This window comes from Melopsittacus undulatus, chromosome 1, assembly GCF_012275295.1.
Source record: "Melopsittacus undulatus isolate bMelUnd1 chromosome 1, bMelUnd1.mat.Z, whole genome shotgun sequence".
NCBI lineage: Eukaryota > Metazoa > Chordata > Aves > Psittaciformes > Psittaculidae > Melopsittacus > Melopsittacus undulatus.
Genome location: NC_047527.1, coordinates 103,184,048 through 103,196,808, shown reverse-complemented (window position 1 = coordinate 103,196,808; position 12,761 = coordinate 103,184,048).

The following is a 12,761-nucleotide window of genomic DNA, read 5'->3' as shown; positions in this document are numbered from 1 at the left end:
TTGATTTGAGAGGTCTGCACTGCTTCTTTTTGTCTGTGGTTGTCACTCACTGGGCTTTTACACCAACATCAGTCTTTGGTATATAAGTGTCACAAGAAAACTCCTTTGTGAATGCACAAGATTGACAATAAACGCATTTCCTGTTCTGCTTCAGCAGCAACTGAAGTTGGTCGGATTTGCATTGGCTTGAGAGGCTTAATGAAGGGTTATTTTTTCATTAGTTTTTTACTTTTCATGTGTGTACGTCTTGAATTCCAGACATACTTGAATTTTGGACATAAATTAGTGTGACTCATATCCTGAGATTTTAAATCTGGAAAGAAAGAGTAAAAACTTTTTTAGACTATTTAGAATTTTCTTTTACTGGTAAGACTGTAAATTTGAAGTTGTGTCATATAGACACCTTCAGTAGTTTTAATGTGAGAATTAATAGTTTCTGAGAAGGGTCATGTACTGCCAGGCTGAATCGGGCTGTTTTCGTAAAGGATGAATCAGGAGCATTATTTGGATGTTGTGAATCATCAGCTGGATTTTATAAAAAATGCATAGTTTCCTTCATTTCAGAGGAAAAAAAGGCCAGGAGTGGGAATCCTCAGAGGGATACTGCCTTGGGCCACCAAGCCCCAAAGGTGCCAGTTTTGCACGCTGGGGATGAACCACCCCTCACCTTGGAGGCCATCTCTTCCCACAGCTTCTGCTGGCTTGCTGCAGCTTCTGTTCCTGGACCGTCAACTGGCTCAGCACCTCCTGGTCCTGCTTCAGGGAGGAAGACAACATGGTAGTGCCATGCAAGGCAGGGGTGGCTGTCCCCCCGAGGGACAGACCTGGCTTACTGGGCAAGTGGCCATGACCTGTAAGTGCCAGCAGGACATCTGCAGCATGGCTTGAATTTCTCTCCATGCTGCTGACTCATACAACGCAATCTGGGGTGGGGAGCAAGGGGCTCCCCCACATTACACTGAAGCACAACCAGCTGGAGGGGAGGGGTGGGCCCAGCAGCCACTTCCCAGGCCTCATATGTGACCATCTCCTTACCTGGCTCCTCTGTCTTTCCACCTTACCCTCCTCCTGCCTCAACAGCAGGGAGTCCGCCTGCTCCTACAGCTTCTCAAAGTGCTGCAGGAGATTCCCCATCTGCATGCTGGTGTCCCTGCACACGGGGCACACTGCCTGCCTCTGCCTGCTCCTACCCTGTGCTCTTGTAACATGCTAACTTGTACAGAACTGATTTGAAGGATGGCCTCAGCTACCAGTGGGCATAGCCTGGATGCATCCTGCCATTCTGTGATGAAAGAAGTATCTCTGATACAGGTATCATACAAGACAGAACATCCTCTGTACTGAGTGAAGTCCGTCTGGAATACGCTGCCTCTGGCCCTTAAGGTGCGCTCTTGGGGATAACCGGCTCTGCTTCTACCAATGGGAATAACTGTGACCCCAGTAAAATCCAAAGGCATGTGCTTTGCAGGACGGCGAATTCCCTCTGGAGTACTGACCCGGCACACTGCCCTGCACAAGGGCTGGCTCAGGCCATTGTCCCAGCCATGGAAAGCAGGCAGAGATTTGCTTTTAGGAGGGGAGAAGCAGGGGAGGCTGAGAGGAGTAGTGGGAGGAAAAGAAGCCGAGCTGCCTCCAAACTTCCAGATGTGTAAACGAGTCAAGCTGCAGCTCCAGCCGAGCCACACCCATCCTTGGGAGACTTGCTGCCCTGCTAATTTCCCTTAATGATGGATTATGAGCAGGGCAAATGATGTCAGTTCCGAGCTTTCATTCACGACCTGGGAATGCTCTGCAGCATTAGGCAAGCCCAGCACATGTGGGTCTGTCAGCAGTCAAAGCAGCTAATGAAATCAGGGAAAGGGTAAGGCCGGAAAATTTGGAGGCATGAAGGGGAAGGGTAGAAGAGGCACTTCATTACTTAGCAGGTTGTGAACTTTAGGAAATCACTCTTGGCAAGGGAATATTATATACCTGTAGGCACAGATTAGTTTGCTATTGCCTGATGGTTATAGCATCATTCTGCAAACAGGGTCTTAGGAGTAGCACCAGAAATAGTAGCACCTATGCATAGCTCAATAGTAACACATGGTTCTAGAATGTACTCTCTTCACATTTTATAGAATTTAGTTTTCCATTCTCTTTGGAAAACAATGTCTTTTTGGTTTTCACAATTCAAAACGTGCACAAAAGGAACAATTTGAATTCCAACAGAGACAGCTATCTACTAATTCCTTTCAGGGAACCAGACTCACAGTATGTTTCAGTATCCAGCTCTAGGTGCAGGACCTGGCAGGAGATGTTCAGCTTTATAGTGCCTAAATAACTGTAATACTCTGCTGCTATAATCCTTCACCCAGCTGAGTCCAGAGGGTTTCACGCAGAAAGGTTATATTAGGCAATTTAGGAGGAAGTTGTAGAAGGATTTTGTTGTCCCGGTCATGGGATTTCAGGCCTGTGCTTAACAGGCTTAGTTTACAGCAATCAGACCTCCTGCTTCATGTCAGTCATTTAAATTCTGTGCTGTATTTGCCCACTCTATTTTCTGTTTATTTCTCACCTTTTTTCTACTATCAACTTTTTCCAACCACTTCTGGTAGCATATTCATGTCTACCCCAGGAAGAGCAGAGCGATGAAGAGGAAGAACACGCCTTTGGAACTGCTAGACTTAGCTACCATAAGAGTAGCGAATAGTGCAAGTGTACTTATTTGAGAAACTGGAGCTAAACCGCAGCATCTCAGGTGCCGGTGGTACTACCTGCAGGAAAGCAGAACCCAAATTCAAGAGAAAATAAGTTGGTCTTTTCCAGTGTAGTTCATTCTATGATTCTATGAACTAAACTTCACTTTGCCTCTTTGGTACTAAAATCACTTTGCCTCTTTGGTATTAAACTCATCTTGGGATTTTTTACTTGCAGGAGCATTTGCATGGCTCATTGTGCTTTTCTCCAGAGGTTTGAAGGTAATCTGGGAGTTAGGCCATGAAGTTATGGAGCACGCTAGTGATAGAGTACTAGAATCAAGTTGGTTGTAAGAGATCATTACCTCAGGACTGCCAAGTCAACCACAAAACCATGTCGCTACCTAGCAGTGGTCGGGTTGCAGGGATTAACAAAGGCTCTGTGAAAGGAAGAGCAACCTTGTTATCACTGCTTCTTCATCATTACTCTAGGTTTCTGAAAGTTTCTTTATCTCCACAAAGATACGTGACACTTTCTGCTGCCTGAGAACCTGTGTTTGCAAAGTCTCACCTTGACTCTCAAAGAGCAGCTTGCTTTCTGTCTGAAGTTTGTTATCTCCTAACTCAACAGGATTAGATCCCAGACGAAGCAAGGAGAGATCAGTAGCAAGGGCATCTAAAACCAGTGCATCCAGAACTGCTTTTGAGAAAGCCTTGTTTGCGCGTTTTACCTTGTTTGCCAGCAGACACTTCCAATGACAGACAATGGGAGAGCTGCCTGAACAGATCCCCTCCTCAGGCTGATTTGCCATTTCCCCCCCACTCATTTCCTGCCCATGTCTCTGCTGCCTGGAGATGTCCTTGCCAGGAGCTGCTTCTCCGTACCCAGGTGTCCTCCCAGTCAGTGCTCCCAGAGCGCATCCCATGGGCTGTGTGCTCAGCTCTGCCCAGCAGACCCCTGCCAGAAGCAGGGACTGCCCAGGGGCCCCTCTGGCTGTGCAGGGACACAGGAACCCCTAAGGACTTGGGAATCAGTGTTAATGAGAGCCGGGGTCTCAGTGCGCTCTCCAAAGCAGGAAAAGAAATTCCCAACTCCCACTCCACCCAGCCAACCAAAAGTGAAAAAAAATCAAAGCACTGAATCCTTCCTTTTAAGGCAAATGCTGCCTCTGTATCTTTCAGAAGGACCCTCTGTCAATATTGATAGAGTGATGTGGAGCTCTCGGCAGCCCTGACCCGTGCATCACCCATGAGAAGAGAAGCAGGCTTGGCCTGGAAATGGCTTTTGGCACAAAGCCGTGTGCTGACACTGCTGTTGCCCTTCCCACCTAAGGGCCCATTTGCCACAGCCTTCAGCAGCAACTGAGCATCCTCTTCCCACTGCTGCACTGCCTGGATCCCACAGATCCCCTTTGGGACCACAGGCTCCCAAACGGGGCTTGTGCAGGCCAAGGGGAGTGCGGCAGCTCAGGGGGCACAGGCCATGGGGACATGGGGTGGCCAGGGGCTGTTTTCAGCTCCTCCAGTGACTCGTGGCCACAGGCCAGGGATGCTGCCGAGCCCTCCTTGTGCGTGATGGGCACATCCCTAGCCAGGGTCCTGCCATGCCACACAGGTTCTTGGATGAACACAAGTAGTTATTGAGTAGCTGCTGGGCTGCCAGGGTGCTCGGGGTTCAGCTGGGGACCCCCAGTCTTGCCTGGCTACCGGGGTTTTAGTTCTATTGAAGGGCCCAGGAGGGGTGGGAGGAACCTCCTGCCTTGACAGAAGGGGGTCCACCTGCTCTTACAGCTTCTCAGAGTGCTGCAGGAGATTCCCCACCTGCATGCTGGTGTCCCTGCACAGGGGACACACTGCCTGCCTCTGCCTGCTCCTGCCCTGCACTCTTCATCATTGTCCTCAGCTCTTCCACCTGCATGTATGGGAGGAGGAAGCATCTGTGAGATGGGGTGGTTGCAGCCAACAACCCCCGGTGCCATGGAGGCTCTGTGGCCCCAGCCAGCCAGGGCATGTGGCTGGGAACCCCACCAGGACCACCCCATTGAGCTGGTGGGTGGTGGGACTTCTCCTTGCACCTCACCTGCTCCTGCAGCTGCTGGGATGTGGTGACCAGCTGCTCCAGCGTTGCCCTGTTCACCTCCTGCTGCTCTGACTTCTCCTTCAGCTCCCGCTTTATCTCCTGGTGCATGGACGTGATCTGGGAACGGTGGTGAGGCAGAGTCAGGGCATGGCAACAGTGTTGTCCCAGACCAGGGGCTCTTCATCTGCCCCATCCCTGCCCAAACCCCCCAGGCATGAAGTCTGTGTTCTCTTTCCTTGGAATCACCATTCCATTTCCAGCCTCACTGTTTGGATTTCCTTGCACTTTTCCTCTTTGTCCAAACAAAAGGCACTGACAGTGCAAACACAATGTACATATTGTGAAATGCCCCCCAGCCCATCCTGCCCTCCGCATTAGCAAGTGATCATCTCAGCATTTTAAAAGGGTCTCCTGAGACGGTATCTGCATGCGCAGGACTCCACTGTCATGTTTGGTACACCTGAAGAACAATGTTTTTACATCCATCAAACAATGAGATACTACAAGAAGACATTTTGTTGGGAATGCAAGCAAGGCTCGGGAATGCCCAGATTGACACCAACGGCTCTCACTGTGCTCTGGATGGCGGCATGGTTAGATGTCTTCAAAGCCTGCAAGAGAAAAATAGAGCAGAAAATGTAACTACTATAGCCATGTTAGAAGAGACCCACATTTTTGGTTGATATGCTGGAGGAAAGGAATGCCATCCAGAGGAACCTTGACATACTTGTGAGGTGGGCTGATGCCAACCTCATGAAGTTTAACCATGCCAAGTGGTCCTACGCCTGGGTCGGCACAGTCCCAGGCACAGCTGCAGGTTGGGCAGAGAAGAGAATCAGAGCAGCCCTGTGGAGAAGGACTTGGGGTGTTGGTCGATGAGAAAATGAACATGAGCCAGCTTCAGTGTGCACTCACAGCCCAGAAAGCCAACTGTATCCTGGGCTGCATCAAAAGGAGCGTGACCAGCAGGTCAAAGGAGGTGATCCTGCCCCTCTACTCTGCTCTTGTGAGACCTCACTTGGAGTATTGTGTGCAGTTCTGGTGTCCTCAACATAAAAAGGACATGGAACTGTTGGAACAAGTCCAGAAGAGGCCACGAGGATGATCAGGGGACTGGAGCACCTCCCGTATGAAGACAGGCTGAGAAAGTTGGGGCTGTTGAGCCTGGAGAAGAGAAGGCTGCGTGGAGACCTCATAGCAGCCTTCCAGTATCTGAAGGGGGCCTCTAAGGATGCTGGTGAGGGACTATTCATTAGGGACTGTAGTGACAGGACAAGGGGTAATGGGTTCAAACTTAAACAGGGGAAGTTTAGATTGGATATAAGGAAGAAATTCTTTACTGTTAGGGTGGTGAGGTACTGGAATGGGTTGCCCAGGGAGGTAGTGAATGCTCAATCCCTGACGGTGTTCAAGTCTGGGTTGGACAGAGGCTTGGGTGATATGGTTTAGTGTGAGGTGTCCCTGCCCATGGCAGGGGGATTGGAACTAGATGATCTTAAGGTCCTTTCCAACCCTAGCTGTTCTATGATTCTATGATACCCTAGAACAAAACTGGTTTCTTCAAGAAGGGTCCTATAGAGACCCCAAAGCTGATCAGCTGTACAATATATCTTCTCTCAAATTAAGTCACACCGGGGCTGCAATTTAGTAGAACCTGAAAAGGATTCACTGGGGAGCATTCAGCTACTCTCCTATATGCAGACATTACACAGTGCCTGACCTTTTACTCCTGTTGCTTTTTAAGTTGACTCTCATAGCTTATCAAATGAATGAGATGCAGGAGAGTGGTGATGCTCTGTTCAGAAAATAAATACAAAGCTTGTTGCACCATCCCCCATGGCTGTAGGCTTCCCAGAATGGTTACAAATGACACCCATCTTTACTACTACAGGTCAAAGCTGAGAGATAGCACATCTCACCTGCAAGGGCTCACTCACATCTATGGAGAGCTGTAACAGATCTATGTGCTACAGATACATGTCCATCTGTAGCGAAAAGCTCTTTTGGGACAGCACCAGTGGTATGCAAGGAACTTCCTCCTTTTCTGCTGACAGCTTGCTGTTAGGACAGCAGAAGTGTGACTCTCCTGTGGAGACCAGCTGCAGAGACCAGCTGCTTGCTCCCTAACTTGATACCTCCTTGGGTCTTCTGTGCCCCCTTGAATTCCTGCAAGCCCTGATTACCATGATTTTCATGCCTCATGGCTTAACACAGAGACTGGACACCCTGTGTAATTGTCAGCTCTGTTTGGACATGGTTGATGTTCCTCAGCTCCCCTTGGAGGGTGGCAGCAGGTGGTGAACAGTGAAACCACTTCCAGCGCTGCTCTGTGCCAAAGAGGACATTCACCTGCTCATCTCCTGCTAGTTTCCTCATTTGAAGTAACTGTGGACTGTAGCATACAGCAAAAAAACAGGTTTTTCTTTACAATAGGAAATGTTAGACAAGTAACAGCAAGGCAGTGAGACTTTACATGCTTGTTAGAGCCATGTCCATAAGTTACTGCTTCGAGATCCTTAGTGATAACTGTGCTCGTGTCCATGTCATTGCTGTCACACACTTAATCACATCCCTGCCTACATCTGTAGTGACAATACAAACCCCTGTGAAGCAGCTAAGCTGTAGGAGTCTTGGGTATGGAGAAGTTTCTCCCTTGTTCCTCCACTGTTTTAACATGTTTGGGTTTAAAGCTAAATAACTGAATAGTAAGGGAGATTGATGACCAGGTTGTCCACAGCCTGATACAGTGATTTTCTGATACTCCATTGACTGTCTAGTACTGATTGTTACTGCTCATCTTGAATCAGGGTAGAAGTGATGATAAATAGGAGACAGAAGAGAAGGGAATGCAGGGGAGAGCTGCAGTGATGGTCAAGTGCTTTGGGCTACAGCCCACTATCTCCACTCAGTGCACTGTTGGCATTTGGCCTTTTGAGGGCAGACTGCTTCCACAATATTGGCCTTGGTGGACAAAAATGACGGGGGATATGAATCAAGTGTCTCTGGCCCATAATAACTGTCTTTTTGCTGGTGATACTAAGATACCCTTTTAAAATGAATTGTTGTTTGGAGTGTTGTATTGACAGTAGTGCAGTATGAAGCTAATGATTTTTCCTAGATAAGAGTTTTGACACTGGAAATGCCTTTATATTGACTGCATAAGTTATGTATCTGCTCCCTAGACAACTTTGACTCCAGCTTCTTCATGAATCTCATTCTAGGTGAGAATTTATCCCTGCACTGATGTCTTGTAATGCTATTGGTTTGCATTTGTAAACAAAACTGATGGGGGAAGGGATTTAAAGTTCTGCTTTCTGTTGGTTCACTTCAGAGCACTATTTTGCAATTTTCAGTTTGCCCTGTAGTAGTGAAGGTGAGTGTCATTAGCAAGTTGTACTAAGTAAGTGCTGCACTAACCTGTGGAGAAAGAATACCTGTCATGGAAAAGTAAAACGTATGAGATAACAGCAGGCAACAGCTGAAAGGAGAGAAGATACACCCCCAAATATTTGACTGTTTCCTTCATCAAAGGGCTTCAGGAGTGATACAACCCACCTTGAGTGTTCTTTCCATCACTGGAGTCATCTCCCTGAGAGAAACACTCAGGTACCCTGTAAAATAAATGGAGGCAAGTAGGTAACAAAGGCCAGGATTTGCAGAAGCTGCTAATCTGGCTAGCAGTAACTGCTGGATGTTGGTACTGGGTTTCTCAGGGGAGAGGGAAGGGGCTCAGTCATTAGCCTCTTTTTTTGGAATTGGCTAGACAAGGTAAACCTCTGCCAGCAAAAAACTGTTAAATAGAGAAACCATTAAATAGGGAAGAATGGCTGGAAAGCTGCCCAGGGAAAGGACCTCGGGGTGTTGCTCGAGAGCTGGCTGAGTATAAGCCAGCTTGTGCCCAGGTGGCCAAGAAGGTCAGCAGCATCCTGGCCTGTATCAACAATAGCATAGCCAGCAGGACCAGGGAAGTGATTGTCCCCTTGTAGTCAGCACTGGTGAGGCTGCATGCCAAACACTATTCAGTTGTGGTCCCCTCACCACAAGAAAGACATAAAGGTGCTGAAGCATGTCCACAGAAGAGCAATGAAGCTGATGAGCAGTCTAGAGCACAAGTCTTATGAGAAGCAACTGAAAGAACTGGGGTTCTTTGGTCTGGAGAAAAGGAGGCTCAGGAGGGACCTTATGGCTCTCTACAACTGCCTGAAAGGAGGTGGTAGTGAGCTGAGTGTTGGTCTTTTCTCCCAAGTAACAAGTGCTAGGACTAGAGGAAATGGCCTCAAGTTACATCAGGGGAGGTTTAGATTGGGTATTAGGAAAAACTCCTCCAAGGAATTCCTTCCCTAAACCAGAGATGCTTAAAGATAGGACAGCAGAGGAACAGGGAAGGGTTTTTTTGGTGGCAGCTTGCAGAGAAGTGGGCACCTCTGACACTGTAGTACCTGGTCTCTTTGTGTTTAAACTGTGCCAGCCCATGTGAAGAAAACTCCAAACTCTTCTATGCCAATCCTGGTCCTATGTGCTTGTTGCCCAGCAGTGAAGGTACGGAGGAATTGTATATATATCCCAAAGTGCTCTTACTAGTAACGTGGCTCGGTGGGGAAGTGAGGAGCAATTTTGCTGTTATTTTTGAATTGTCTTCTGCAGTCACAGTGGAAAAGCTTTTCTCACCATGTAGCAAAGGAAATGTAAGAAATGTGCCTTTTTTCTGTTTTTCTTTCTGATTCAGGTCCATCTAATCAGCTCCACCTACACAGTGATGGAGTAGCCAGTTCTCACACACTTCCTAATAGCCATCTGCCTGTGCAATTAATGGCTTGTCTGCTTTTGCCATAGCTTGGAGGAATAGACTGAAGAAGAGCTTTGTGTATTTGCTTAAAATATCTGTGTGGATGCTCTGGGCTGGATACTCAGTGGAGTCGATGAACAACCCCCACTTTCCTGTGTTGTAAAATATTACAGAGCAACTGGCCTTTTCCAACACGCCCTTCAAACAGGGCAGGTTTGCCACCTGCTGTGTGAAAAATTAACAGCTGTGGCAACACAATACTCCCAAAATACTCACTTTTACAAGCTGAACAGGAGGCTTTTGATGTTGGCTTGTGAGGTACGATGGCTGGCATCCTGGCTTCTCCCCCAGTGCACTGAGCAGGTCAGGAAAGATGCAGCAGACAGGTCTGGAATGAAGTGCTTCCAACTCTGCTTAAGAAACAATGTGGAAGTATTTAGCAGATCACAGAAGTAAACTTAGTTTGCATCAAGAATAAATATTTCCCAAGACAACAAATAAAGACCAGTGTAACTTCTCCCTAGCAGCTCTCAACAGATGATGGGGCAGGGCCTAGCACTGGGCAGGATGGAGCCAGGCAGGGCATGAGAGTACCTACCGATCTGCCAGTGCTCAACAGCCTCTAATCCTTTCCCATCTTTGCATGAATGCATCCATCTGGAGGAAGACCAGCCCATCTCCGTGCCAGCCTCCTTTTACTCCCATGGATTAAGAAAAATATGCATTCCTCCCTACACAGAATTTTGTTCCCCAGCCAATGCGTTTTGGTGCTGCAGTGCCTCCATGGCCATGCCCAAGTGCCTCAGTGCAGTGCCTCAGTGGCCATGCCCAAGCACCTGGGAACCCACAATGGGACACAAAGCACAGCAAAATGAAACCATAGCTGCATTACACAGCCTGGCTGTAGAAGTGGGCTTGAGCTTGGATTTGATTACCAGGGATGCAAGGTAATCTAAAACTGAAAGGTATGAAAGCAAGGCAAGAAAGCTGACCCAACTGGTGGTGGTGCTGGAGGGAAGGATGCCAAACCATGTCACTCAGCCATCAGGAGCTCCCTTGGGTTGAACCTCAGCTGCTTCAGTGGCAGCTGAAGAACCTTTTGCAGAACATCAGCCCTGCGATACCCTTCTGTGAGGTGTGCATGTGTATACATGTGCTGGTCCCAAATGGACATGGGCAAGAAATGTAAGGCTTGCCGATACAGCAGTCTTTCTCTTCATCACTTCCTTTTTCAGTCCTCTCCAGATCTGAGTACTGAGGATTCAGCCTTTGCCTGGTTTTATATTATCTGCACTTCCACATGCTGAATTTCATCTTCTGCAAGGAGATACCACTCCTCACTCATTCCTGAGGAGAAGGGAAGATGAGAGAACATGACCATTATCCTGCTTGCTTATTTGGGACATAGCATTGCACTCAGCAGAGCTCAACTCTAGCTGTGATATGCTGCAGCTGGAGCTCCAGGAAAAGGTGCTGGGATTCACCTAACTTGATTTAACTGCATGTTTAAGACTTTGTTGCTATTCCTATTGCTAACCTATCAGTAACTGTGTTGTTATATTATTAGTGTATCAGACTGACTGTCCTTTCTAACCAAGGGAAATCTAATCAGAGAATCCAGTAGTGTTCCCTTAGAGCTCAGGACTTCATGGTAAGAGATATTCTGGCAACGGGGCTGCCTTTCCCCCCTGCCACCCACTGCTTGGGAAGACTTTGGAGTCCTGCAAATACCTTCCAGGGTTAAAGAGCAGACAGAGTGATTGCTCAGTGTGTTAGCCTGAGTGACAACACCTTAACCTTTCATTTTGCTTTGTCACAGGTATCTTGTAATGTCAAGCAAGTGTAACAGGAAAAAGCTGCACAGGGAAAGCTGTGCAGAAACAGCAGAAGGCTATGGTGAAATTTCCCCATCCTCCCTTATCCCGGTTTCAGTCATCAGGTGGTTTAATGTGTGAAGAGATTCCTGTGGGTGGGAATACAAGAATGTATGTTCATGTGGAGTTTGGATTGGTGTGTGGCTGTGTGGGAGAAGAGTTTTGGCTCCAGGGTTCTCTTTTCATTACGTGAGGCTTGTGCTGTAGCAAGTAGGAGATATCAGAAAAGAAATCAATGTTCCTGCCATCAGGGTAAGTCCTATCAGTAGTAGAGTGTCACCTTCATTACCTCTGTCCTGAGCCCTTGCTAGGGTTAGGCTTCCAAGGCAGGCCATGTCCTTTTTGCAAAAGGCATGCATGCAAAAAGCAGACATGTATTGAAGATTCTGGAGACCAATATTCAAACCCCCTGCACTGGATTTCCACTGGAGATTTGAACTCCAGGTTCCCACTCTGAAGGAGACACATTCACCATGGGGGTGGAGGAAGAAGTGGGATGTGAACAATCCTGTTGGAGTGTTTCTAGTGTCCTTAAATTGCTCAGTAGCTTTGGCTATCATTTGGGCCAACAAGGGAGGATGCAGTCCACACTGCAGAGCTTATTGGTGGTGCAAGGTACCGGTTTCTGCCCTACAGAGGCAGTAATTGCTGTGAAGAAGTGTGTGAAACTGGGCAGAAGTATGTTTGGGGCCTCCCACAAAGCAGCACCTCAGTGCAAATATGAACAGGAGCCCCAGGAAGGCCTGGGATTTCCCATAGCCTTAGGAGTCCTGAATCAAAACCAGAGACATTCCCATTACGTATGATAGGACTTCAGGGGCTCAAAGGTTAAGCTAGGTGATTTTATTTTTTAATGCAACATATGCAAAGCACATTAAATGCTGAGTCCAGCCGTTCCCATGCTCTTCTGCATGCTAAACTCTCGCTCGAGCATCACCTTTCTCACCCTCACAGCCCTTCCCATTCCCATGTACTCTTTAAGAGCAGCAACTTTACTTTGTTCTCTCCCCTTTGTACTCCTCCTGAGTTGTAAGCTGCCATCACCAAAGTGAACACGTTGCTCTTACTAATAGCAAAGTAATCAATTTGAGTCACAGTATACATTAATAATGGCTATGTAATTCTAGTGCAAATTAGGTTTGGGAAGGCTGCGAAGCCTGAGACATCTTGTCTTCCTGAGCAGAGCTTGGATTTACTGTCCTCTGGGGAAGGCCACAGTGAAACACCTCCCTACGCCCCTCACAAATCCTCCTTTGATTGGACACAGTATGGTTGTCTGATTAAAATTGTGCAGTGTTTCAGAAAATCATTTTCAGCCAGTGCTTCACAACAAATCACTTCCA